Source organism: Chenopodium album, chromosome 2 (assembly GCF_948465745.1).
Source record: "Chenopodium album chromosome 2, dcCheAlbu1.1, whole genome shotgun sequence".
Classification (NCBI taxonomy): Eukaryota; Viridiplantae; Streptophyta; class Magnoliopsida; order Caryophyllales; family Amaranthaceae; genus Chenopodium; species Chenopodium album.
The window spans coordinates 59733537-59757412 of record NC_137835.1 but is presented as its reverse complement, the minus strand read 5'-3'; the positions used below and the strand labels follow the sequence as shown (position 1 = coordinate 59757412).

The 23876-nt window shown below is 36.4% G+C and overlaps 1 pseudogene; it reads left to right on the top strand.

Moving 5' to 3' along the window:
* The first annotated feature begins 19374 nt into the window (after positions 1 to 19374).
* On the top strand, positions 19375 to 19707 carry LOC145573671 (putative mitochondrial protein AtMg00820 pseudogene; annotated as a pseudogene).
* The last annotated feature ends 4169 nt before the right edge of the window (positions 19708 to 23876 follow it).

The window sequence follows — 23876 nt, the reverse complement described above, 5'->3', positions numbered from 1 at the left end:
AGAGGTTAGGGTACCTAGAGAGGAACCAGGGTAGAGCTCTCTACCCTATGTACGATAATTATGCTCGTCGGGGCAACATTCCCGACGACGCTATTCACCCTGACTGGTTTCAGCCTCCACCCCAGGGATACGATAGGGATCCCACTGCCCGTGGTATTTACACTGACTATTTTTCTTTCTTCGGGTACGGGCAGGACATTCCTTTTGGGGGACCGGCGGGGGGGGGGGGGGGGGAGTTTTCACGCTGATTATTTTGGTGGTAGCTCTTCTGGTGCAGGTGGCAGTGGAGGTGCGGGTTTCGGCTCGATGGACGAGGATGATGAGGACTAGCTATGCTGGGCTTGTTTCCGAGCCAATGAGGACATTGTCTGATTCTGGCTTGGGGGAGGTTTTGGTTTGGTATTTTTCTTTTTCTCTTTTCTTTTATTTTTGGTGTGTTTTCTTAGGTTAGATTTCTTGCTTTTTAGGTTAGTTTTATTTCTTTCTTTATATATAAAAATACAAAAAAAATTAAAAAATAAAAAAATCCAAAAATACGTTCCAATGAATTATAAATTATGCTTCCCTGTGCCCCTCACTTGAGAAAATTGTTTTGATTCTTGGTATTTGATGATAGGCATTGTGGATTAGTTGATCATGATTTGATGTTTGATTGTCTTGAAACCTTAACTTGCGTCAATTTTGCCCAACTGCTTGTGAATATAGTGCTTGACTAGTTATTTGGTTAGGAATGTGTGATAGTTCCATAGTTCCTGGTATGTCAATGAATTTGAGTATTGGTTTGCAACTATAAGTAATGTTTATATGATTCATTGTTATGCACATTGTGGAGGACGAAGACATTTGTTCTTTTAGGTAGCCTCCAGATATTGTAGATACATTTGTTCCCTTCTTGCTACCCATGTTGTTGCCTTGACTTTTTGTTGTTTATTAGCCGCATTACAAGCCTATTTTGCCCCATTGGTTACTAGTCCCAAGCTTGGCTTGGGGGAGCTATTAGTGAGTGAGGTGAGGGAGTTTGTAGTGTGCTTATTATTTGCACAATTTGGGTGGGATTTGAGAAGTTGTTTTGTTGTTATTCATGTTTATTTTTGATGAGTTTGAGAGTTATATTTTCTTGAAAAAATAAAGCATGATATTATCAGGAAAAAAAAAGAAAGAGAAGTTCAAGAAAAAAATGTGAAAAAAAATAAGTGAACTTCAAAAGAAAAAAAGTGTTCAAATGTTCTAGTTTGAGGTTGATCAAAAGAAAAAAAAATGATAGAGCCTCAATGAAAAAAATTTCAAGTTTGGAAAATAAAGTTTGTTTATTCACTCTATTACTTCATTATTATATCTTATGAGTGAAATTGTAAGAGTTGGGTTTATTTATTATGATTGGAATTTATTTGGTTGATGTTAGAGTTGGTTATGTAGGAGATGTATGATCAGTATTTATTTTGATCATGGGTTTTATTAGGATATGGCTCCTTTAAGCATAGCTTTTCTCTCACTTATTCACAAATTTATCCTACCCTTTACCCTAGCCTTACATTACAAGCTTTAAAGACCTTCTGACCTTTGTGCATAGAATTGTATGAATGTGAAAGTGTTGTTTATCAATGCAAGTTATGATTTGACATATTTCGAGTCGACTAGTAGTATTGAGCGTTCATTATTGTTTTATACACACGAGAGTGTGAGTTGGGAGGGCATTGTTCACATAAAGGGGTTGGATGGAGAGCGATCGAGTACATCTTTTACTCGCCACAAAAATGAGAGTTGAGTGCGTGAGCACTAGTCTTGAATTCTATATGCTCTTGTGGTTTGCTCTATTTGAAAATTGTTAGGGAAGATTGGTGATTAGATGGATTTGATTGGTTGACTTTGAAGCATGTTTATTTGATTTACCCTGAATCGTTTGTGCTTGATTTTTACTTTTTGGGGTGAAGTATATTTATTGATTCATTGATGAGATATTTGCTTAGGGACAAGCAAAGGTTTGGCTTGGGGGAGTTTGATGTGTCCATTTTATATAGTATTTTACCCCCGTCCCTTGGTCATAATTAGTAGTGTTTTTGGCTCTTTAGAGCCACTTTTATTACTAATTGGTGTTTTCTAGTGTTTTCATAGATTTGGTTGACTTTTGCAGGGATTTATGCTTTTGGAGTATTTTCCCGAGATATTTTGGAGCAATCACGAGCATTGGAGAAGCACGACCAGATTCTATAGCCGGTTAGAGCCATCGAACCGGTGATTAAGGGCTCGGTATAGGTGATACCAGGGCATTTGGACCGAGTATTCAAGACCGGAAGAGGAAACCCAGATTGGCCCGAAGAATTGGAGCCCAATCGAAGTCCAAATAGTGGCCCAAATGAGCCGCCCGGCCAAAAAGGCTGGCGCCCGGAGGCACGCCCGGCCGGGCGGGAGAAGCTTTGGCTGGCGCCCGGTGACGCGCCCGGCCGGGCGCAAGTTTAGTATAAGGAGCAAAAAAGGCGCGCCCGATCGGGCGGTGCCTCGCCCGATCGGGCGCGTGTATTTCTTAGTAGATGTTTAACGTAGTTTTAATTTGTTTTAATTTAGGATTTTGTACGGAGTATAAATACTCCTCCGTAATACGATTTTAGGATCTCTTCTTCCCTTTTTACTCTTTCTTTACTCTCTCTTAATTGTTCTCTTAGATTTCTTTCTCTAAAAACCTTTGTTCTTAATTCTACTCTTAATTCCAGATTTATTTTGGTAACGATTTCTCTTCCCTTAATCTTAGTTGGTTATTTTATTCCTTTCATCATGACTTATTTTATTACTTTGATTAGTTTAGATTTAATTATGTGTGAGTAGTTTTATTTCTAGGGTTTATGGGGATCCATAAATAATATGAAGGGGTAATTTATTGTTGTTGATTATCAATGCTAGATTAATTTCCTATTGATTGATTTAATGCTCTATGACTAGATTAGGCCTATCTTTTATGCATGAGTTTGACAATATTGATTCAAGATTCGAGAGATGAGAATTGATGTTTAGGTCTAGTTTCAATAGGCAGGTTAATTTATAAATGGTTAAGTCGAGATTCGAGAGATGAGATTTAATACCGATAAATTAATTGTGTGATTGTAATACGTAGCGAAAGCCCTTTACAATCTGGTTAATTGATGCATTGATGATTGACTATTATTGATTATTGATATTGCATGATAATTTCTTATTGAATTGTTTTAACGCTTTACAATTGCGGCTTGTAAAAGTATAGCAATATTAAATTGATGAATCGAGCAGATGTTAATTTGATATTAAAGGCTATTTTCAATAAGAACTTAGATCTAATGAATTGCGAGAGCCTGTTAGATCTATGTTGATTAATAAATCGCGAGAGCCTGTTAATCATGTTATTTATTCAATGTTAATGATTGATTACTATGTTTTACCCTGGAGTATTATTTATTGGTGAACCTATGCCCTAGATCCTTTTATATATTGTTTTCTCCCTATTCCTATTCTTTGCAGTTTAGTTTCATACTCAAATATAAATATTGGTTACTTAGATAATTTAGATTATAATAATTAATTAGGAGTAAAAAGACTTGTTTCCCTATGGAGATCGACCCTACTTCCCTATCTACTTTAGTTAGAGGATTTAGGTATTTACTTTTGATTTTACACGTCAGCCCTATTTCCCTATCCTCGTACCTCTTTCTAATAACAAAATACACGCGTTAGTAACTTCAAGGAAAATAATAAAATCAAAATAATTAAATTAAATAATGGAAAGAGAGATTTGGGACCAAACTCTCAGAAATTAAACCTTTCACGTCTAGGGCGAAGGCAACTTCGAATATGGATAGGTGTATCTAGATCTAATGAATGCGGAATTTTTATATTTGAGAGAAGCTAACTTAGAAAAGAGAGAGAGAGAGAGTAATCAAGAAAATCTTGATGAGAGTTGGTGAATGTAGGTAAAAACTGGTTTTTAGATTAAAACTGGTTATCGAAAACGGAGTTTTAACGAGATTATTTATAAAGAAAATCAGCCAAAAAGATAAAATATCAAAACAGAGTCTGGCGCAGATAAAAATGAATTGGCGCCAACGCTGGCCATTGGCGCCAGGCGCCAATGCTGGCGCCAGGCGCCAATGCTGGCGCCAGGCGCTACAGCTGGCGTTTGGCGCTGATTAAGAAAATCACGCGTTTTCTTAAAATCAGATAAAAATTGTCGTACAGGAGGATAAAATCGTATTTCCCTAAAAAATGCTCTTTGATTCTAATTAAAACTCTGAAAAGTCAACCAAAGTCAATTTATCAATGCTAATTGAATTAGGAATGAAAAGAACCTTCTAGAAGAATCTAGAAGACTAAAACCATTCCTAATTGCATTAGGAATGATAAATCTATATTAGGCCCTCCCCTAGATCATTGGGCCGCATATAAGGCTCAAACCGGGCCCAGTTTAGTAAATTGGCCACAACTTCCTCAATATTCATCGGAATTGGGCTTATAATATATCGTTGGAAAGCTCTTGCCAAGCCCCATCCAACTACACTATTATTGGACCCATATCATGGACCAACCAAACTGTATTGGATGTTTTCCTAAAATAAGTTTTCAAAAACAGAGAGAAGAGAAAAGAAATTAAAACTATCCGCACTACTAAACTTTCCACACTTTCACTTCATTCGATTATGATTCGACGCGAAAGGTACTCATCACTGGGTTTGGTTTTGGGGAGACACAAATGGGTGTCTAAAAGCGTCCTGTACCCCTGTAGAATCTATGTTTAAATAAAAAAAAAAAACCCCATAACTCTCTCCATATGTTCATACTCAATGTATATACGTTCCAAGAGTTTTTGGCCTCTTACATTTTACTTGATTTACCAATTTAACTTATGATGACTCCAAACAATCAATCAAGAATAAACATGACAACAACCAACAAATACTTCCAATTCATTCTTGAGTTTATTAGTGAGCACATGCCATTTATTTTAATTATGGTTCCTTGTCTAGTTTTGCGTACAAAATTGCACGATTACTACCTTGGTGCATAAGATGCACAAATAAACTTCCTTGACTCAAACTCAACTTACATGAGTGAGTAAATAGACTCAACACCAATAATAAATGGGTGAGAAATAAATTCATGAATCATGCTCAGTAATTCTAACTTTAGATCTTATAATTTTATATAATTCTTGCTTATTAATTACATGCTTCCTTGATACTTGTAAATAATACATACTTCTATGATTAATACATATTTAACTTGTATCATGCTTCAAATAACATATTGTTGACCTTAAGTTTTGATGATGACTCAAAGAACCTAAGCAAACCCATGTAAGTTTAACTTTCGTTTTTAGCTTTGATTAATGACAGGTTTATGCTATGAAATTCTGGAGTAAGAAGGGAGCATGGCACAAGGTCTAAGTCAGCTATGGGAGGATAAAGAAGTCAATCACAAGTCGTGTTCCTTTAGTGAGGAACTGAAGCTCCAGAGTTGAAGCTTCGAAGGCAAGTTCCTTGAGTGAGGAACTGAAGCTTCAGAGTCGAAGCTTCTCAGAGTTTCAAGGAGTCTAATGTATTTTATTTTAATTTTAGGCTTCTTGTATTTATGTTAAGTACAATGATAATTTAGGATTTAAGTGGATTTAATATATGATAAAGATTTTATTTTCCATATTTTAATTTGTTAATTTTCGAAAATATCTTTTTAAGTTAAAATATCTTTTGTGAAAAGATTTTCTGTTTTGATTTTATCCTATTCTTAGGAAAATCTGTTTTGGAAAAATATTCTCTTCAACGTGTGTTTTACTTTGTCAAAATAAGTTGAGATGATTTAGGAAGCAGTAAAACCACTTTCTAGTATTTCGTTTTGCTTGCTGCCCAAGATCCCACTCCTTGCACTTCCTAGTTTTAAGGGAGTTGTGGTTGAGTGGTGATTGAGGCAACGATTATTTTAGCTTCCTAAGTTTTCTATAAATAGCTTCGGTTTTTCTGTTGAGAAAAACACATTTGAGCATTACAATCTTTTAGCTTTCAAAAGAGTCATAATCCACTTAAGTCCTTGAGTGTCTTTGTACTTAGCAATTTAGAGTTTAATCTTGATTTGTATTGGGATAGAGTTTGGGGAAACTCTAAATGTGTTTTATTGCTTTGAGTGAAGCAAGGAGAAAGAGAGAGTTAAAGAGATCAACTGATTGAGGGATCAATTGAAGGGAGCTTGAGTTCGTTGAGGAACTTGAGTTTAGAGTCTTAATTTATAATAGGTTGTTTTCCCTATTATTATTAAGAGTTGAGTTTAAAATCTCTTGTGGTTGTGGTTTTTCTTCTTGATTAGGGCCAAGAAGTTTTCCACGTAAAATCTCTCTTTGCGCTTTTAGTTTTTTGTTTGAGTTCCTTTATAAATTTCGCAAAAATTACCCTAGTTCCTCTACAATACAATTCACCCCCCTCTTGTATTTTTCATCCGAGTCAACAATTGGTATCAGAGCTAGTTCCTCGAACAAATCAGGAAACCCTGATGAGTTAAGTTCCTGGAAGCAACATGAACAATCACGAGAAACTGGAAGAAGGTTACTCTACGCAGCATCCTCCTATGTTCAATGGGAAGTTCTACACCTATTGGAAGAACATGATGGAAATTTTTATCAAAGCTGACAACTACTAAGTTTGGAGAGTTATTGAAGTTGGTGATTTCAAAATCTCCAAAACCGTTGGTGAAAAGGAGGTAGTACCTAAACCCATGTCTGAATTTGATAAGGAAGATTTTGAAAAAATGGAAATTAATGCACTTGCTATTAAATTAATTCACTATGGTCTTGCTCCCCATGAACACAATCGTGTTATGGGCTGTAAAAATGCTAAAGAAATTTGGGATTTACTTCAAGTAACACATGAAGGAACTAACGAGGTGAAACGCTCTAAAATTGATCTGCTTATGTCTAAATATGAACGTTTTGAAATGCACTCTAAAGAAACAATCCAGGAAATGTTAACCAGGTTTACTAACATTATTAATGAGTTGAGCTTGTTTCTCTTGGAAAGAAAATCCCCATTGATGAGCAGGTTAGGAAAGTTCTAAGAAGCCTCCCTCAAGATGAAAGATGGAGAGCCAAGGTGACTGCTTTACAGGAAACTAAGGACTTCACAAAATTCAACATTGAGCAACTTGTTGGTTCCCTCATGACTCATGAGTTACACTTAGGAATAAGCAGTAGTGAAGGAACCAAAGGAAAAGGGTTAGCTCTCAAAGCTGGTGATCCAGAAGAATCTGAGGTGGATGAAGAAGAGGCTTCCATGTTGGTGAGGAGGTTCAAAAGAATGTTTAATCGAAACAATAGAACAAGGAACTTCACCAAAAAGTCCTCTACCTCAAAAGCTGATTCCTGTTGTCATAAATGTGGGTCCCTAGATCATTTCATTCGTGAATTCCCTCTGTGGGAAACTGAGAAAGGAAAAGGGAAGGCTAAGGAACAAAACAAGAGCAACAAAACTCCTTACAACAAAACAGACATTAGGAAAGCTATGATTGCTGCTTGGGGAGATTCTGAGAGTGAAGATGAGGAGGAACAACCTGAAGAAGAAAAAGACAATCTCTGTCTAATGGCCAAGCGTGATGAAAAGGATTACAATGAAGAACTGGCTAAAGAGGTATTTGTTGATCCTAATCACCTTAGAACTCTTCCTAAAGAAGTACTTATTGATTTCATTTTAGAAATGGAAGATGATTGGAGAATTGATATTAAAAAGCTTAATGAGTCTGAAAAAGCTCTTAAAATCTGCAAGGAACACAGTACCTGGATTGAAAACTAGTGCACTGATGTTCAAGGCAGATTCTTTGACCTTTTTGATAAGAATCTTCTTCTAAAAGAGATGAATGAAAAACTGAAGTATGAAAATATTATGGTTAATGAAGAACTGACTCAATACAAGCTTGTCAGTGCTGACTTTAAATCGTCAAGTTCCTCTTCTGAATCATTGCCTAAATTTAATGAAGATTTTGAAAAATTAAAAGACAATCTTGATGAGTTAAGAATTGAAAAGGCAAATTTAGAAAAGGAACTTGCAATCAGAAAAGAGAGAAACACTGGTCAGCTTGGCATACCTAAGTGGATTGAGAATGCTCAAACCAAAAGAACTGAAGGACTAGGATACATTCGATCTAAGAATAAAGGTAAAAAGAAATATGTTGATTTACCTAGCTATAAAGTTTGTTCCTTTTGTGGAAAAACAGGACACTTAGTGAATACTTGTTATAAGAGGGAACAATCTGTTAGTAAGAATGTTAAGCAAGTTTGGGTTAGGAAATCTGACATTGCTTCAACGTCCAAGGAACCCAAGGAAACCTGGGTTCCTGAAACTAATCAATGAGCTCTTTGACAGCGGTTGTTCAAAGCATATGACAGGAGACAAATCTAAATTCCTCTCACTTGAGGCCTATTCTGGAGGAACTGTGACCTTTGGAGACAACAAGAAAGGAGAATTTATTGCAAAAGGAAAAGTAGGAAGGTCAAGTTCCCATTCAATTGAAAATGTACTTTTGGTCGAGGGTTTGATGCACAATTTGCTGAGCATATCACAATTTTATGATAAAGGAAACTCTGTAAGTTTTACTTATGATTTATGCAACATCATTAATGACAAAACAGGAAGGGTTGTTCTTGAAGGAACTAGAAAAGGGAACACATATATTGTGGATCTCAATTCTGTTCCAAGGAACAACCTTACATGCTTGTGTTCCATTAATGATGATCCATTATTATGGCATAAGCGTTTTGGACATGCTAGTTTCTCACTCATGGATAAACTTAGAGCGAGGAACTTGGTCATAGGGCTTACCTCAGTCAAGTTCCTCATACAACATATCTTTGATGCATGTGTAAGAGGCAAGCAAGTCAGGACATCTCTTAAAAGTAAAAACATGGTGACCACCACAAAGCCATTGGAACTCATTCACATGGATTTGTGTTGTCCTATGCGTGTTCAAAGTAGAAGTGGAAAGAAATATTTTCTAGTAATAATTGATGATTTTTCTAGATTTACCTGGGTGATTTTTCTGTCTAGCAAGGATGAAACCTTTGATGAATTTGTTGTTGGGGTTTGGTAAGTCCGACTTACCGCGGAAACAACCCCGACCCAAATAACCACTCGCAATTAATAAAACCATAAAGCATAACAAATAAACATAAAAGGATAAAGTCAGAATTTACCTTTGAAGCGTGCTTCGCCCTCAAAGTCAGGCTCTTACTTGAAAGCTTAAGCTCCAAATATACGCAAGCCTCCTGCGGAAATCCACCCGCAAAAACTACTAGCGACTTTTAGGTCCGTTACATTAAGGTTAGCGAGGTCTGACCAAAATCCGAGTATTATATGAGTTTAAGAGTTTTTGCTAATGCAATGCTCTATTTAACTCCTACTCAAGCAAGGAATTCTCATGCCATGCTTTGGCTATTTATAAGGAAGGATATCTTGTGAATTCCACTCATCTTTCAATGTGGGACTTTTCACAAAAAGATCCCACATGGAAAGATTGATGAATTTAATCCTTAGTTAAATAAACCAAGGAACAAGTAACAAGTGTCACATAGTTAGGTGAGGACCACTTTCCCACTTGGTCCCCAAGGCATTTTACATGCAATGTGAACTAACCATGTGTCACCCAACCTTGAGCCCCAAGTTGGGTTCGGTTGAACCATTTTATTTTGGCCTGTGTCCATGACCCATCGCCCTGGGTCCACGGCCCTTGCCACATGTGTCGCCACAGTGGCGCACTGCCACGTGGCACGCTGCCACTAGGTGGCTGCCAACGTGGCGGCTGCCACGTGTGCTGCCACGTGACACGCTCCTATTGGGCGCGCTTTCCTAGCCTTTCGAGTGGCTAGGATTTTACTTGTTACTTGAATCATTTTACCGTCTCGCCAAATCCTAAATTTTGGCTCAACATTTGAGATTCTCCGGAGCTCGGTTTCGACGCTCCAAGCTCGAATTACCAACTTCTAAATATTTAATACTCGGGCGATGAATTAATTTCTTTCGAATTAATTCGTCGAGTCGGTTCGTTTACTGCTAAGGGTGTGACCCGAAGGGTTCAGTCAAGATTAAGCTGTAATATTAATTATGCATTAATATTACTGATCGGAAGCGGCCTTCATCTAGGCATTCCGATCACTTGACCTTACTAAATATATTAGCTTCCTAATAATTTTGAACCCACTAACGGAATAGTACACTTGTTCGAAGGACACCATTCCTTTCAATCTCCCACTTGTCCTTCCGGACAAGTGCGCATTTAGTGTACAACCTTTTTCCTATGTCGCTTAATGTCTCTTCATGAACTATAAGGTAAGATTATTTTGTCATCCTTATTACGTCTAGAAGTGTTTCTCGATTCCGAGTCCGACTGTCAATAAATAGATGATTTCTAAAATCCATCTGAGCACGACCATGCATTTTCACAGTCTCGCTCTACGAGAGGCCTTGTATACAACAAAGACATCTTCCCTATTTTAGTAGGGGGACATTCCCAGTCTTGTAATGTATCTCCTCTTACTGAGAGGACCTAGCCGCCCGAGTGTTGCCGTTATAATCCCCTATTATGGCAGACGTTTGACAACATCAAAGCGGATTAGTACTCAAACAAGATAACTCACAATACTCATGGTCGAGGAAATAGGTTCCGATAGCCAGAATGAGAAGTATACTTATGACGATTTTTAATCTCTTAAAGTATTCTCATAGGTCGATCCAGTATGGTTCTAAACCAATACCTGTGTAAATGATTCATGACAATCATGTCCTTGTATCACATGAAACGGTGCTATGAATCAAACTACACACTAATCTCAATTGGTCATTAATCGTGCATCGTTTAAATATTAGGGATAATTTTTTATTATAATATTCAACGTTCACTTAATAGGTGTTTCCTTACCAAGACTGGTCTTGATACCCTATTTTGAATATTCCAAGAATCGAATGGACTCATTATTTAATTCTATACCACAATTAAATAGCAAACGGAGTGATAAAAATTGCATGAAATTTTAAATTACTCCAAAACCTGAATGGTTCATCTTATAATAAATGGTTTTTCCGAATGTTTTAAGAGTATCACTCTTTATAAAACATCTATAGAAATCACACCCATATCTAATATGCTTGATTTCTTTCATGAAATTGTGAATTTTGTCGTTCACTTATTGCATAGGTTTAGTTATAACTACTTTGCTAATCTTAGTATCTTTATTACTGATCACTTTCATAATAAGATGATAAAATTTGAGAGTGTCATGGATTATATGTGATTTAGGATTTATTGTCCAAGTGATGGCTCCCACTCATTTTCATGATTGAGACTTTCAACTTGACAACCTACAATCATTAACGTTCAGCAACGAACTTTCCATAGAACATCTTCTTTATTACCGTCATTAAGGAAACAATGTTCTCAACATGTATTTTAGTAGACTTCCTGATGATGATTTGCTTGGGTTTCACTCCAAGCGGCTCACAATGATTTGGGATACCCTAGTCACTTGTGATCATTGAAATTTTCCTTAAATTCCTGCACATTACACATGGATGCACGTCCATGTTACCATTCTCAAGCCATGACTTATTGTTATCTCGTGCTTATAAATGGCTTTCTTGTTAAGGATCTAATCCTTGTTAAGGTTTGTTCTTGCAACATCAATTCTCAAATTGAATTTGTTTCCACAAGTCAAGAACTCATCTTGTTACTTATCCAAGTACTTTGGATGTTCTTGGCCATAATCTAACGATGTATTACATAGATTCAGGTTGATTGGTACTACATACATACTTCACATGCTCTAAGCAAGTAAGTCGTGCGACGATTCCATATCACAGCGTACATGATGGATTAAATTGCAGAGAAATTCTCAATCTTATTCCATCAATTTGTCATTTTAGCTCATTCAGTTTCACTGGTTGAAAGTCTCTATTACAGTCTTTCATGTTTGACTTAGTATTTAGCCTATCTTATACTTAGTTCAAACATTTACTTAGTTTTTACATACGGGTCGAAAGTCTTTCAAAGTCCTTCAATTCATGTTTAACACGGTAAAATCCTTTACACGTTCAAACATTTTATTAAGTCTATACAATAGATCTTAATACCAATATGTACTAAGTATCGTCTTTTTCTTGGTCCATTGTCGAAAATACTTTCAAATCAAAGCATTTAGCATTTGATAGTTATTGAACAATATAGTTCATAAACTTTTCGTTGGACCTTTATATAATTTACTTTTGCTCCCACTAAACTTCTTATTCATAAGAATTTTTTTGTTTCTCCATAAGTCAATCCTCTTATTAACTTCAAACATGATTATCAAACATGGAGTCTATCTCGGATTTTTATGGCCTCTAACCATTATTCGGAATTTGGATTTATCGTAGCTATCTTACAAGAGATTATTCCTTTACTATCTAATAGTAAATAGTATGCTTGTAAGTCCTAACTTAATAGAAATTTATAGGATTCAATCCAAGCCTTTGGTGAATTCTATACCTATACGGGGCAATTGCATCAACCACTGAGTTCAAGGCGCTTTCAAAGCCCTTTTATTATGTTGATCTTACTCCAACATTTATGATGTTTTGTGAGTAATGAATTCTCTTTTTTAAGGCATTTGTAAAGTCCTTTTGAGTATTCTTGATCAAGAATTCTCACGAAGTCCTTTTAAGGTCTTCTGAGATTCTTAGTTCTAGTTTGTTGCTAAGCTCGATGGTCATCGAGTTCATTTTCCTCCCACTTGTCGTTTTAGAAACGTGTTACTTTCCAGAAAGACACCACTTAGAGCAACAAACACTATGTTCTCAATTAGGTTGTGGAGGTAATGCCCATGGTCTCACTTGAATGCTTACAAAGAGACATGTAAATTGTCTTTGGATAAAAGTTCGTTGTAAAACAAACAGTCAGCTCCTAATTAAGCTATCTTAGCCTTTAATGAGCCATTAAGCTCCTACTCAACCACCTAGATCTTGCTAAGCTGGTGAGCTCCCACTGAGTCACTTAGCTCCCACTGAGCCAGTGAACTCCCACTGTGGCTAAGAGTTTTAGACATATACTTGAAAAGACATTTAGAAGATAATTCTATCCATAATTGAATATGGAGTCCTTTCTTAGCTTTGACATTTTCTTTAGTGTAACATTAGTCCTTCGTGCAAATCTTAAGAACTTTATAGGAAGGGATGTGATCCATCATTGTTCGAGTCATTTTTAAATGGCATCGAGGTCTCCGTGAAGACACACTATGTTCTTTGTGGAGTTATTTATGAAAATTTCAATTTCATAACTTTGTGATGGTCATGCTTGGCTCAAGCAAACATCGCTCGATCTAATCTACACGTTTTGATATCTTGCCAAGTCGATTCTAGACTTCACTGAACTCTTGAACTATTCAAGTTCAAGTTTGTTCACATTTGATGAATATAGCCATATTCTTTCAAATTCTTTGTGAAACGTTGAAGTAAATGAATCCTCTTTAGCTTTCGGAGTCAATTGTCTATACTAAGAACAATAGCTCTTTACTTTGTCGGTTTCAACAAGTAAGACTTGCTTCTCTTAGAACGATTCCGAATCGATCAACTATCAAGAGCCTATCTAATAGAGCCTTGAGTACGTTCTTGTCGATGTGACATTGCTAAAGATATTCGGAACGCAAATCATGCCCCCATTTTATCATATTAAGAAAATGTTTGTTTATAATCTAGCATTCTTGACTCATGGTTTAAACAACTATGTCATTCAAATAAATTTGCAACTATTGCTTATTGCTTTGAATGTGAGTATTTCCGCGTGTAAACGGATCAATTGCTGATTATGGAACACAATAACCATTTATTTGTTCCAGCCTTAGCTTAAAGGTCTTTAAACAAAGCATACGACCTTACAACTGATGTAGCACCACTTGCTTCATTCTTAGCTTGTAAGTCGATAACTTAGCTTATCTTTAATAGTTTGAGGTCACTTTCAAAGTGGGACACTCAAGCAGTATCCGATACTTGTGAAGATAACGAATTTCTAAGTTAACTATGATAACATGAACTCATGGGTTGAAATGGAATCTTATTCCTTTTCTTCATTCCTCGTTTCCTATGTTTCTTATAATACTTTATCTCATAATCTTTTAAGAACCATTTCTTTAAGAGTCTTTGACTTTTATACTTTGTTAGGCTTAATTAAGCATCTAATGCGCCGTAAAACAAAGTTCCATCTTTTCCTTTAATTCACTCTTGAATTACTACATCAATGAGTCCTACTCATCTATGTATTAAGCGAAAAGATATGTTGGTTGTCAATATTGACAATTTGAGTTTGCAACTCAATACTTCCTGTTTTATCAAAACTACCTAGTATTTTGAATACATGATGTCCAACCGTCCTTTTGGACTTTGTTATAAAAGTCATTTATGAGAATTGTATTTTAGAAATGCTTTACTTTTCTTTGAGAACCATTCTCAAAGATTTCCTTTACCAATCATGGAAAACAATACAGTTTGATTTGGAATTCTAAAAATATAAGTGCAAAGTATAACCATTTATCAAGTAAATAACATAATAAGTTTGAAAATTAAAAGGTATTCATGAAAACTTTCAATCTTATTAAACGTCTTATCCACGCATTAAATTTGTCCCCATTTGGCGAGAATAAGTCGATTCCAAGATCCAAGGAAACAAAGAGTGGTTAAGCATGCTTTGGCTTGTCTTAGCACTCAATCTCCCAAGTTAAGCAACGCTTTGCTAATGGCTCTAAGCCATTATTAGTTGAATAAATCGTCGCATCTAATGCTCTCTCAACAATTTATTCACTTTGCCATGACATGTTAGGACTCCATCACTCATATCGTTGAGTACAACCAAAACCAACTTGCATACCCGGTATGCCTTACGTTCCTTGGAGAGGTAGTGATGCCTTGCTTTGGCGTAGCCCACCACTACCCTTGTTCGGTTGGTAAGTGTTGTTTTGGAATGGCAAGTTTTACTCAATATTTAGGGACCTAAGGTTTCTATGTTGGTTGATTTAAGTGAACTTAATTAATCATCACAACATTCGAAATCCTAAACATGCATCTAACATATAATTCATATACATAAACATATATATATTTATCGAAAAACATAAATAGAGATGCATTTGGCAACTAGCATGACCCCTTGAGATCTTCAAATCTTCAAAAGGTCTTCTTTTGCAATTTCATAGCTTTGTCTTCCAAGAACCTCCATCTTCAAGACTTGACCATATTTATGCAATATTAAGGTACAAAAATACTCAACGATTCGCAGACCGTATTTAGATTTACAAAAATACATCACGGATCACAGTCCGTATTTTCTATCCTAATCGGGCCCCACTAGTTGCCATTTCTTAAAACCTGTGAGAGAATATACATTTCATTCATCCATTCACTATCTGTGAATGGCCCATGCATTTTACAACGATAAACAAGTAACAATGCATAAACACGCGAGAACTAGTAACTAATCTAGGTGGTTAATCCAATTAACACGCCTAATTAAAACTAGTCAAAGTTGTTTTAACCGGTTATGTAAATAAGCGCAATTAATATTTGAAGCTCCTACTAAATTCCGCATCCAACTCAATTAATCCAATTAATTAAGCCGGTAAATCCCAAAATTTGTCAAAATAAATTTTGCCAATGCCGCTCAAAACCCGAGGCCTAGCCTCCAAAATTTATTAAAATAATTAAAACCAAATTAGATTAATAGAATAATTAAAACGACAATTTAAGCAAAAATTACGTAGTCCAAAATGTCTAAGTGCCTAGCACTAAGACATGGAGTGCTCACATTTCGCACAACCGTTTGATGCTCAATAAACGTGGGAGTGGGCCCGATGTCGCTAAGCGTTACACCGCCCACATCAGCGAACTTTCACACATCAATAACGTGGCCCTTGATGGCCATGTTGTACGAACTCATTGCACTACATTGCTTCCCAAGCAACGTCTACGTATATTCCCCTTTACTCGACGTATGCACCAAGCCCAAGCACACCATGCTCGTGCACCACGCTCCACGCACCACAGCAGCCCATACACCATGCACCACAACACGCATGCACGCACCAAGGTAGTGTGCTGCTGTTGTGATGCTGCTGCTATGCGGCCGTGCGCACCTAGCCACGGCTTGGTTGCATGCACCCTCAAGGCAGCCCCTTGGCAGCCACATGCCCGGCTAGCCAAGGGCGCTTATGCCTTGATTTGCGTGCCATAGCCACGGGACTTTGATCCCAAAATTTTCCGTGATATTATAATTAATTCTAAATTAATTTTAGAACTAATTCATTGAGCAAAATGAAAAATTTAAACAAGTCTAACTTAAAATAAAATTTTCAAAGTGCATCTAACCAAAATAATTCCCAAGAACCATTCTTTAATTAAATTGGTTTAACTTGGTGCAAAAAATAAGAGGGCAATTACTCACTATTAATTTAATTAATTTAAATTAATCTTAAGTTTTTTGATAAAATAAGAGGGAGTTGGAAAAATGAACATAAGTTCAATAAAGATTCCAACTTTAATACTTGTGAATCCTTGAAAAATTATATCTTCCAATGTGAAGATAAACAATTTTATATCACAAAGTTTCAAACTTTATGATTCCAATCAACTAAAAAATGATTAAATCAACAAAGTTTAACAAAAATTCATGGAATTTAGTAACTTAAAGTTTCAATCACTTAACATAATTAAAGATTGAATCTTTAGTACTTGGAAGCCTCAAAGAACAACAATTTCACACTTGATGCAATTAGTTTGCAATTATGTGAAAAATAAAACTAAGCTTTCAAGCACAAATTACCACCAAGTAATCATGTCTAAAGAGGTTTCAAATTGCATATAAAATATGTATTGAACCAATTACATAACCACCATAAATATGCAATTAATTTTCAAGGTTAGAAAGACTTAAAAATTTTCGTCAAAACGAAAAATCCCTCGAAAAGTGCATTTCTGGTCGTTTTTTGGCTAAAAACCGAGTCCTAAAAAGATAAAACCATTTCCAGAACACCTTTTCTACCCAAAATTCACTATTTTTGGGTCAAAATCTGGGTTCGCGAGCTGAAGTCAGCTCTAATACGAGGTTAAAATAGATAATACGAGCTACTAATCTAATTAGCAACTTAATACCAGAAAAATTAAGCCATAAAAACACCTTGAAAAATATTATGATTTTAAAAATAAACGAGCGAGGCTCCGAAACCGCTGTTGGGGTTTGGTAAGTCTGACTTACCGCGGAAACAACCCCGACCCAAAGAACCACTCGAAATTAATAAAACCATAAAGCATAACAAATAAACATAAAAGGATGAAATCAGAATTTACCTTTGAAGCGTGCTTCGCCCTCAAAGTCGGGCTCTTACTTGAAAGCTTAAGCTCCGAAAATACGCGAGGCTCCTACAGAAATCCACCCGCAAAAACTACTAGCGACCTTTGGGTCCGTTACCTTGAGGTTAGCGAGGTCCGACCAAAACCCGAGTATTATATGAGTTTAAGAGTTTTTGCTAATGCAATGCTCTATTGAACTCCTACTCAAGCAAGGAATTCTCATGCCATGCTTTGGCTATTTATAAGGAAGGATATCTTGTGAATTCCACTCATCTTTCAATGTGGGACTTTTCACAAAAAGATCTCACATGGAAAGATTGATGAATTCAATCTTTAGTTAAATAAACCAAGGAACAAGTAACAAGTGTCACATGGTTAGGTGAGGACCACTTTCCCACTTGGTCCCCAAGGCATTTTACATTCAATGTGAACTAACCATGTGTCACCCAACCTTGAGCCCCAAGTTGGGTTCGGTTGGGCCATTTTATTTAGGCCTGTGTCCATGACCCATTGCCTCGGGTCCACGGCCCTTGCCACATGTGTCGCCACAGTGGCGCGCTGCCACGTGGTACGCTGCCACTTGGTGGCTGCCACTAGGCGGTTGCCACGTGTGCTGCCATGTGGCACGCTCCTATTGAGTGCGCTTTCCTAGCCTTTCGAGTGGCTAGGATTTTACTTGTTACTTGAAGCATTTTCCTGTCTCGCCAAATCCTAAATTTTGGCTCGATATTTGAGATTCTCCGACGCTCGATTTCGACGCTCCAAGCTTGAATTACCGACATCTAAATATTTAATACTCGGACGATGAATTAATTTCTTTCAAATTAATTCGTTGAGTCGGTTCGTTTACTGCTAAGGGTGTGACCCGAAGGGTTCAGTGAAGATTAAGATGAAATATTAATTATGCATTAATATTACTGATCGGATGTGGCCTCTACTTAGGCATTCCGATCACTTGACCTTACTGAATATATTAGCTTCCTAATAATTCTGAACCCACTAACGGAATAGTACACTTGTTCGAAGGACACCATTCCTTTCATTTGTGTCATTCACCAAGAAAGTGCAGAAAACTAGTGGAAATCAAATTATCCACATTCGGTCAGATCATGGAACTGACTTCGAAAATACAAGATTTGATGAGTTCTGCAAATAGAATGCCATGGATCATAACTTCTCAGCCCCAAGAACCCCTCAACAAAATGGGGTTGTAGAAAGGAAGAACAGGACCCTAGAAGACATGGCAAGAACAATGCTCATAGCTAGTGGACTTCCAAGGAACTTCTAGGCTGAAGCTATCAATATTGCATGCTATATTATAAATCGAGTTATGATAAGACCAATCATCAATAAAACTCCATATGAACTGTTTAAGGGCAGAAAACCCAATATTTCTCACTTTTGAGATTTTGGATGCAGGTGCTTTGTCCATAATAATGGTAAAAGGAACATTGGAAAATTTGATGAAAGAAGTGATGAAGCTGTGTTCCTTGGCTATGCATCTAATAGCAAGTCTTACAGAGTTTACAATAAAAATACTATGTGTGTCGAAGAAAGCATTCATGTGATATTTGATGAAACTTATATGTTTATGAATGTGCAGGAACAAGACTCTAATGATTATGAAATTGGAATGATTAGAGATAGGGAGGATGATGAAGAGGTAACTATTCATCCTAAGGAAAAGCAAATTGAACCTGAACAAGATCATCAAGAAAATGCTGAAGTTCCTCCACCTGAAATTCATGAGGAACAAGGTCATGAAGAAACAGGAAACGAAGAGGAACTAGAGGAAGCAGAAGAAGAAGTGCCTCAAATAGGAGTTCCATCCAGAGAGTTTCATCCAAATCCCTTCAAATATCAAGGCTCTAATCCTACTGTTCTCATCATAAGTGACATTGGTAGAGGAACTCAAACCAGATCACAGATGAGGAACTTCTGTGCCTTCCAAGCCTTTCTATCCATAATTGAGCCAAGAAATCATGAAGAAGCTCTCAAAGATGCTGACTGGATAATTGCCATGCAAGATGAACTCAATGAATTTGAAAGGAACAGGCTCTGGCATCTTGAAGAGAAACCCAAGAACAAAAAGGTAATAGGGCTCAAGTGGGTTTTTAGAAACAAGCCGGATGAGTATGGAACCATCGAGAGGAACAAGGCCAAACTTGTTGTGAAAGGCTATAATCAGCAAGAAGGTATTGATTTTGGAGAAACTTTTGCTCTTGTTGCTAGATTAGAATCTATTAGAATGTTAATTGCTTTTGCTTCATTTATGGGTTTTAAGTTATACCAAATGGATGTCAATTGTGCTTTCTTAAATGGTTTTCTTGAAGAAAATGTTTTTGTGGAATAACCACCTGGTTTTGAAAACCCCCAATTTCCTAATCATGTCTTTAAGCTTGATAAAGCTCTTTATGGGATGAAGCAAGCACCTAGAGCCTGGTATGAAAGGCTCTCCAAGTTCCTTCTTCAAAATGATTTTAAAAGAGGGAAATTTGATAAAACCTTGTTTTTGAAATATGAAGGAACTGACTTATTAGTTGTTCAAATATATGTTGATGATATTATCTTTGGAGCAACTAACGAAATCTTATGCAAGTATTTTGCTGATTTAATGAGTGGTGAATTTGAGATGAGTATGATGGGAGAACTCAACTTCTTCCTTGGACTTCAAATCAAACAAACTGAAGAAGGAATTGCAATTCACCAACAAAAATATGCCAAGGAACTTCTGAAAAAATACAACCTTGATCAAGCAAAAACTAACCATACACCAATGGGAACTGGCACAAGATTGGATGAAGATCTACAAGGAACTAGTGTAGATCAAACCAAGTATAGAGGTATGATCGGATCCCTTCTTTATTTAACTGCTAGTAGACCTGATATTGCGTTTAATGTTGGCTTGTGTGCTAGGTTTCAATCAAATCTTAAAGAGTCTCACCTTACAACAGTTAAGAGGATTCTAAGATACCCCAAAGGAACTGACAATCTTTGTCTCTTCTATCCTAGAAGTGATACTTTTGATTTAAAAGGTTTTGCAGATGCTGACTATGTAGGAGATTTGGTGAACATAAAAAGTACTTCCGGAATGGTCCAGTTCCTCGGACCATGTCTAGTTTCTTGCGGCTCCAAGAAACAAAATACAGTGGCCTTATCAACTGTTGAAGTTGAGTACGTGGCTGCTGCAGCTGAGTACGTGGCTGCTGCAGCTTGTTGTTCCCAAGTACTTTGGATAAAACAACAATTAAGATATTATGGTATGAAGTACAATTGCATTCCTATTTATTGTGATAATACAAGTGCCATATGCATTTCAAAAGATCCAGTTCATCATTCTCGTGTGAAGCATATTCACATAAGGCATCATTTTCTTAAGGATAATGTTGAAAAAGGCTTAATTAAATTGGATTTTTGTGATATTGAAAATCAAACTGCTGACATTCTTACTAAGCCTTTGAACAGGGATAAATTTGAAAAGATGCGCATCGAACTTGGTATGATACAATTGAGTTAAGAAGACCTCAAGTTCCCCCAAAAGGTATAAGTCAATTATGTATGCAATATATGTTTTACACAAACTGAATGTGTGAAGCATAGTCCTGAGCATAAGAATGTATGGCATTGCATATGGGATTGTGGTTGTATGTGAAGAAATCAACTTGCATTAGGCATATCTATGTTATAACAAACTATGTTGATTTGTTCCAAGTTCCTCCAAAATATTCTACTAGATTTTGTTTTATCTCTTTGCAAATTAATTAGCTAATCAGTTAATTAATTTTATCCATTTAAAAATCATATCACTTTATTTTGATTTTGAATTATCCTCAAATGCTTATCTTTAGAAATTCAAATCTATCTTCAAATTTTTTAAAATACCCTAGACTCCTTGTATTTAGTTCAAAGATTCAGATCAAACAATTAATCTAGACCTTCCTTGTCAAATCACACTTAATCAATCTGACCAAGTGAGAAGTATTTTTACCACTCTTCTTCAATCGACACCTAACCTATTAAATTAACCTTCCACACTCTTCCATCGATTTCTTTTAACCCTTGATATTCCCACCTCTATAAAAATGAAGCCAAACCCTAAACATTGTTCCTCACCTCCTCACACCGTAAAATATACCTTTAATTTTACTGATTCAGCTTATTCCCCCAGGGATATTTCACCAAAACCCCAAATTACCCCACAAAAGGACTCACCTATGGAAATCGAGCAAGAAACTCAAGCCAAAGCCTCTGTTGAAAAACCCAAGAACATGCCAGTAGCTCATAGTGAATCGAAGAAACGGAAGCTAGAGGAAGAGGAACCTGAGAATCAAGGCTGGGAGGAAATGGGTGAAAAGATTATGATGGAAAAACCTCCATCCATCAAAAAAATCAAATCAAGCTCTGATCGTTTCATCCATGGATTTTGCATCAATTTAAATTGGTGCGAAGTAAGTACTCTGAATTACTTGAAATTCTTGAGGCTCAAAATTGGGTGCAATTGTATGCTCCTTTGAAAGAATTCTGTGCAAATTTCAAGAATATTGATGGTGTGTGTGTGTCTAGAGTTAAAAATAAGAAAATTAGTTTTGATGCTGATTATCTATGTGCTATTTTTGGAATTCCGAATGAGGGGTTTGATGAGTATTTTAAAGGTGCTACTGATTTGGGTATTGGTGATGTGTCAATTAAAGAAATTGTGGAATCAATTGGTGGAAAGATGTCTAAGGTGCAAACCAACCATAATTTGTTTTCCCCTATTCAAAAATTGTTGTTTATCTTTGTTCACTTAGTCATTAATCCTAGAACCCAGCATAGACACAAAGCTAATCATCTTGATGCCATGCTTATGTATTACCTTGAAAACAAAATCCAAATTAACTTTCCCTCCATCATGATAAAACATCTCACCCATTGCCTCGCAAATCATTTGAAAGTTGGATATGCTAATTTGATCATCACTCTCATAGAGAGTTTTGGTATCAATACCTCAAACTATGAGCACCTCAAACTTCAAACCAACCACTTTGTTCAACCTAAAACTCTAGAAAGCAGAAACTTGCATGTTGTGGATGGAAAAACTCAGTTTCTTCTAAAAACGCTTCCCAAATCAAAACAAGATGAGATCAAGAAACTATCTGTAGATGAAGAGGTGGAGAATTGGCTGGAGGAACAGGAGAGTGAGAGAGAGAAAGAAAAAGAAATAAAAAATTGAGGAGTCAGAAAAGAAAGGGAGTGCTCCAAGTGAAGGGAAAAGAAAAAGTGTCAAGTTGGCTTTTAAGCCAAAGAGAAAGAGTGAGAAGGCAGAATCTGTCCCATATGTGGATTTAAGTGAGGAGAAATTAGGTGCTCAGGGGGAACAAGGCACCATGGAACAACATTCAGTTGAAAAGTCCTTTCCCACAGGTACTAGATTTGCTGCTTTTAGTTCCGTCAACTCAACTCTGGAACTGAAAGCCCTCAAGGAATCAATGAAACAGATGACTGATGCCCAGCCTCTTCTGATTCAAAGACTCGAGGCTCTTGAGAAGATAATAGCTGATCTGGTGAAGACCTCCAAGGAACTCACTTCATCCTTCCAGCAAAGCACTTCTACTATCTCTCAAGGTCAAGCTGATTTGTTGAAGAAACTTGAAGAGATGGTCCTTGAAGCATTTCCAGATGACACTGCAGCTGACGAGCACCAGTCCTCAGCTCCTGAAGCCGAATTTTATTTTCTTTTTGCCTACCCTATGAAACTATCTCTTTTGAACTTGGTCTGTATTAAACTTGGTTTTATTTTGCTTCTTTTGGTCTGTAAACAATTAAACAGGGTATTTTCTTTTGTTTTTGATGTTCTGCCTATATGTGCGTTGTTCTGTGCTTTGGACACAAACCATTATAATGGTGCTGTGTTTAGATATATATGTGCATTAATTTTGATGAAACCCAAAAGGGAGAAAAGAACGTCAAACTCAATTGTTGACAAGCTCTCCATCCATCTTCATGTTGAGGTATATCATCAGTCTCAGCTCCTTGTCTTGTAGATATTTCTAGTTTGTTTTTTTAGTTCGTTTTTTTTTTCTACATTTTTGTTCTGTTTTTTTTTATTTTTCTATTTTTTTTATTTTTTTATTGTCACTTCTTTATTTTACTGAGTTTGCTTAGGTTTGTGATTCATCAAAAAGGGGGAATATTGTTGACCTTAAGTTTTGATGATGACTCAAAGAACCTAAGCAAACCCATGTAAGTTTAACTTTCGTTTTTAGCTTTGATTAATGACATGTTTATGCTATGAAATTCTGGAATAAGAAGGGAGCATGGCACAAGGTCTATGTCAGCTATGGGAGGATAAAGAAGTCAATCACAAGTCGTGTTCCTTTAGTGAGGAACTGAAGCTCCAGAGTTGAAGCTCCGAAGGCAAGTTCCTTGAGTGAGGAACTGAAGCTTCAGAGTCAAAGCTTCTCAGAGTTTCAAGGAGTCTAATGTATTTTATTTTAATTTTAGGCTTCTTGTATTTATGTTAAGTACAATGATAATTTAGGA